This window comes from Somniosus microcephalus, chromosome 4 (assembly GCF_052327205.1).
Source record: "Somniosus microcephalus isolate GS21.2 chromosome 4, FLI_Smic_1.0, whole genome shotgun sequence".
In the NCBI taxonomy this organism is placed as follows: domain Eukaryota; kingdom Metazoa; phylum Chordata; class Chondrichthyes; order Squaliformes; family Somniosidae; genus Somniosus; species Somniosus microcephalus.
In genome coordinates this window covers 65,582,126-65,587,614 of record NC_140990.1, presented here as the reverse complement: position 1 = coordinate 65,587,614, position 5,489 = coordinate 65,582,126, and positions in this window count along the sequence as shown.

Below are 5,489 nucleotides of genomic sequence, written 5' to 3'. Positions count from 1 at the left end.
TTCAAACACAGTGTCGAGACCTTGATTTCTCCCATAATAAGAGGAGACTAATTGTTGTCCTGTTACTGACTGTTCCTTTTTTGGGCCATTTCTCCTTTGTTAATTAAAGACTTGTATTTATGTAGCACCTCACATGCTTTACAGACAATGAAGTACAACAACATTGAAGTACAACAACATCAAAGTACATTTGAAGAGCATTCACTGTTGTAGGAAATGCAGTAGCCAATTTGCACACAGCAAGCTGCCATGAACAGCAATGTGATAAATGGCCAATCTGTTTTAGTGATGTTGGTTGAGGGCTGATGGGGCCTCGGTTCAACGATTACATCCGAAAGATGGCACCTCTGACAGTGCCGCACTCCCTCAGCATTGGCATTGGAGCGTCGGCCTAGCTTTATGTGCTCAGGTCCCTGGAGTGGGACTTGAACCCACAGCCTTCTGACTCAAAAGTGAGTGTGCTACCCACTGAGCCACAGCTGACACCCGAACATTACTTGCATTTATTTCAGGTCTGATACCTACAGTTACTCTCATGGACAAGGCGCAGCTCCCCATACCTGCCAAAGTGCTTCTCCTAGCCTGGGTGTCCAGGGAAGGTCTCAGTAACATGTCCAGGTACCTGCCCTGGGAGTGTTTGATGGGACAGTGTAGAGGGAGCTTTACTCTGTATCCAACCCGTACTGTACCTACCCTAGGAGTGTTTGATGGGACAGTGTAGAGGGAGCTTTACTCTGTATTTAACCCGTGCTGTGCCTGTCCTGGGAGTGTTTGATGGGACAGTGTAGAGGGAGCTTTACTCTGTATCTAACCTGTGCTGTACCTGCCCTGGGAGTGTTTCCACCATTTTCTGTTTCAGTTTCAGATTTCCAACGCCTGCTGTATTTTGCCTTTGCCCCATTTACTAACCTGTTTATTCACACTGAAGTCACTTACAGTCCTCTTCACAGTTGGACATGGTCCCTTTTTGGCGTCATCTCAAGATTTTGATCTTGTGCCCCATAAACCCAAGCCCAAATCCTTTCTCTCCATTGACAGGAGCCATTGTCCCAACAACTGCCTGCTCAGTCCTCCGGGCAGTGTGAGCTGAGCATGCGCGGACCTTGGCCAGGAACCAGGAGGAGAGAATCTTGTCAATTTCTATCCTGGACTCACAGTGATGACTTTTGTAAACTCCTTTTACAGGCTGTGAGAAGGGCAGCATTTACAGACTGGAAACTCAGACCAAACATCACATCAACATCTGACAGAGTCACTCCATTCATCAGGACCTGAATATCATCGGCCTTTGAATGTGGAAGGAGAAATGTTTGCCTGTTCTGTCTGTCGGAAAAGATTTCAAACATCAGTGTGACTGGAAAAGCACCGAGACACACACACCCGAGTGAGAGTGTTCCAGTGCACTGACTGTGGAAAGAGCTTTAACCAGTTACACAGCCTGAAAAAACATCGCACCGTTCACAGTGAGGAGAAACTGTACACGTGTTCTGTGTGTGGACGAGGCTTCAACCGATCGTCCAACCTGGAGAGACACAAGGACACCCGCAGCACGGAGAAACCGTGGAAATGTGGGGACTGTGGGAAGGGATTCCATTACCCATCCCAACTGGAAACTCATCGGCACAGTCACACTGGGGAGAGGCCAATCACCTGCTCCGTGTGTGGGAAGGGATTCACTCAGTCATCCAACCTGCTGAAACACCAGCAAGTTCACAAGTGGCTGAAGAGGTAGGATTCTGCTGTAATCACATCCGGGACTGAACCATGTTCATTCTGACAGCTGGGGTTTGTTTCTGCTGATGTTAATAACCCCTATAACTGGGCTGGAGTTTAATATAATGGATATATAGCTGATTGACTTGTCAGGGTTGCAGTGTTTGTTTAAGAACCACAGTCTGATCTTTCCCTTTAATTTCTGATGAGAGTCCATCAATTATTTTACAATAAAATTATGAACTTTTATTTCAATTCTAAATTGATCTTTGGCACAAAATCTACAATTCAGTGTCTGAAAGGTTCCACTGATTAACATCTCCAATTAGAAAGTGCTGATTAATCCTCACTGACAATTCTTACTGACTTGCACATTACACACAGTGGCACCTCCATTATCCACCAGAAAGAAGGGGAATGGGAATTGGTGGAGAATCGAGAATCCCCAAATGTTGCCCCTCCCGTCTGGTACAGCAATCCCCTCGGCATGGGAATGGAGACAAGTCCAGTTATAGTAACGGGATGAGTTAAAGGTATTTACTCAGATGGGCAGAAGGTGGGAAGTGGTGTTCCACGGGGATCGGTGCTGGGACCACTGTTGTTCACCATTTACATGAATAATTTGCACTTGGGAATCAGAAGTACAATTTCAAAATTTGCAGATGACACTAAATTGGGGGGTGTAGTTAATACTGAGGAAGACTGCGATAACATCCTTGTAGAATTATTCAGTTGTGTTCAGTAAATAGCAGCATCTTTTAATTTGCTTTGACTGATCACATCACTATACAGTTATGTGAAGAAAAAAAATCACTAAGCTCCCAATTTCAGAATTGTCAGATTGAAACTCAACTTCTTCCAAGTACAATCTAACATTTCAAAAATTGTAATGGATGTAGGCGAAATATTAGGACTGTTGTCTAACACAATCCAAACACAGTGACACACAGACAGATGGGCAGGTGTAGCTTCACAGCGAATCCTTTCAAGCCTCACTAAAAAGTGGCAGTTGTGATCTTTGTAAATTAAGAAATGGAAATGTGTCAAAGAGTTGATTAACAGAGTGGGGCATCATCTCCCTTTGATTTCTATTTCTGACACCAGGCAACAGAAAAAGGTCATTACAGCACAACATAAACAGACTCTTCAGGTGTGAGACATCAGACTTCAGAACAACACATCTGCCAGCTCTGGCCACAAACCTCAGTACAGTCAACCTTTCAGCATAGAAACATAGAAGATAGGAGCAGGAGTAGGCCATTTGGCCCCTCGAGCCTGCTCCGCCATTCAATGCGATCATGGCTGATCATCGAAATTCAGTACTCTGTCCCTGCTTTCTCCCCATACCCAATATCAGCAGCTGCAGCCCTGATTAAATCACTAGTAGTTTAACATGTCTAGTTGAGCTTTTGTATTTCTATTCAAAATAGAACAAAATCTATTTGTGACACACACACTATTAATAATTAAATCACAATGTGATTGTGAGGATCGATTATCGTCTCTTTAACCCGAGGTGCCCACCGGTCGAGGAAGGTATCAAGTGAACCGGTGGACACCGCCTGCTCCCTCTCCAGGGCCACCCGGGCAGGGACAAGACCACGGGAGAGAGGCAGGCAGCCAGAGTCCCCCCCCCCCATGGGCCCAGCCCATCCTAGGCCTACAAATTACTGTTTTCGCCAGGCCCAAGATCAGGTCCAGGAGAAGACCCTCCGACTTACCCCCCCCCACCCTCCGCACCGGGCCGGCAAAGCTTAGGAGTGTGGGGCTAAAGTGTAACCAAGAGTTGAGGAGCAGCCCCTTCAGGTAACTATACAGGGGCTGCAACCTCTCACACTGAATATGTACACGGCCCATGGACTCCTCTAGGCCACAGAAAACACATCTGGCCTTGGAGTCCGGAAAGGAGTTTAAAAACTGTTGCACACGACAGCTCCTTGTAACAGTCTCCACCCCAGATCCCCAATGGTGCAGGGAAGGACCCCCGCATAGAGAGCCCTCCACTGGGGAACCTCGCCTCCGCCGGACAGCAAGATGACCCGCCAGTCTGATTGAGATTGGGCAATAAACAAATGTATCAATAAATGATACAGAAACCCGAGTCCCCGGGTCCTCAGCCCTGGTGTGAAGTACGCTGGCCACCAATTTTCCGTTACTGACTCGCACCTCAGGCCCCGCCCAGTCTGGTTTAATTATTAAATGTTTTCTAACTCGGGTTCGGGCCTGTCATTGTGAGGGAAACAAGGCCTCATTTATTGGAGTGTCCCACCCGAGTGGCTGTTAATGGCTTTAATAAACTGGCAGCAAGGTTGTTTTTAAAGCTGGAAAGTGGTGAAAAACGCCACTAGCGATGCCTCAAAACTCACGGACAGAGAAATCCACTTCATCAGCACCCCTGCCACAGGACTCAATATCCACCCCCTCCACCACTGGTGCACTGTGTCTGCAGTATGTGCGGTCTACAAGATGACCACGGTCAGGCTGTGTGGAGTCAAGGGCCAGGCAGCAGAATGGATGGAAAGATCGCAACAAACTTCCCTTAACTCCAACCCTCTGATTTCTGTTTTGTAGCCAGCTTTCCATCCATTCTGCTGCCTGGCCCTTCACTCCACACGGCCTGACCTGGGTCATCTTGTCGATCTTACAAACTGTTATGGATAGCAAGCTGGTCACAAAACAGGAAACAGAGAGTAGGGGTTAGGAGTAGCTACTCAGACGGGCAAAAGGTGGGAAGTGGTGTTCCACAGGGATTGGTGCTGGGATCACTGTTGTTCATAAACGATTTGGACTCGGGAATCAGAAGTATAATTTCAAAGTTTGTAGATAGCACCAAATTGGGAGGTAGAGTTAATACTGAGGAAGACAAAATGCAAGAAGACATGAATAAATTTCAGAATGGGGGTGTAATTGGCAAATGAATTTCACTATAGATCAGTGTGAGGTGGTGTGTTTTGGTGGGAAGAATAAGGAGGCCACTCACTACTTGGACAAGGGGGAGAAATTGGGTTGCTTTGTGCCTCCCGCGATAGTCAGCGGGAGGTTAGTGGTAGCCGGTAGCGCCCCGTGGCACTGCACCGCCGGCAATGACGTCATCGCCATGCGCAGCACCCCGGCTGCAACCTTGGGTTGTGACCCCTGACCTATCGCTGGACGATATGTCCAACAGGGTCAAGGGTCGTTCTTGCAGCCGTGGCGACGCCACTTAAAGGGCAGGTGTCGGGTGGCAACTTTTAATTTTGGCTGACTGCCAGCACCTGCCCCCTTCCCCTTTCTTCTTCTGGGTGTCGGCCGCGATCGCTCAGCCCGGCACTCCTCTTGATCCGACACCCCGCTCCCCGGTGGTCCAGCAGGGCCCCGATGTGCGCAGTGCTAGGCTCCTCCCCTTTAATCAGGGAGGGAGGTCTGCTATGACGCGGTGCTATGTGCCGACGAGCGTGGCACTGTTACACGAAGCGCCGCGAAATTCACTGGTAGCGTCTCAAGAGGGAGGGGAGCGCTTCCAGTAGCACCCCGCCTCCTGCCTGGGGCGCTACCACTGAATTTAATGCACAGGGGCGATAACTTTTTCAGGGCGCTAAAATTAACCCTGGCGATGTTAGCGACCCAAAGGGGGCGCCACCGAATTATTCCCCCTATGAGTCTAAATGGGCTGGAGGAGCAGAGGGATCCAGGGATACAGATACACAAATCACTAAAAGTAACAACACACGTTAATAAGGCCATTACAAAAAAAGCACTGGGTACATTCCTAAAGGATCCTTCTGTTCCGTGCCTAG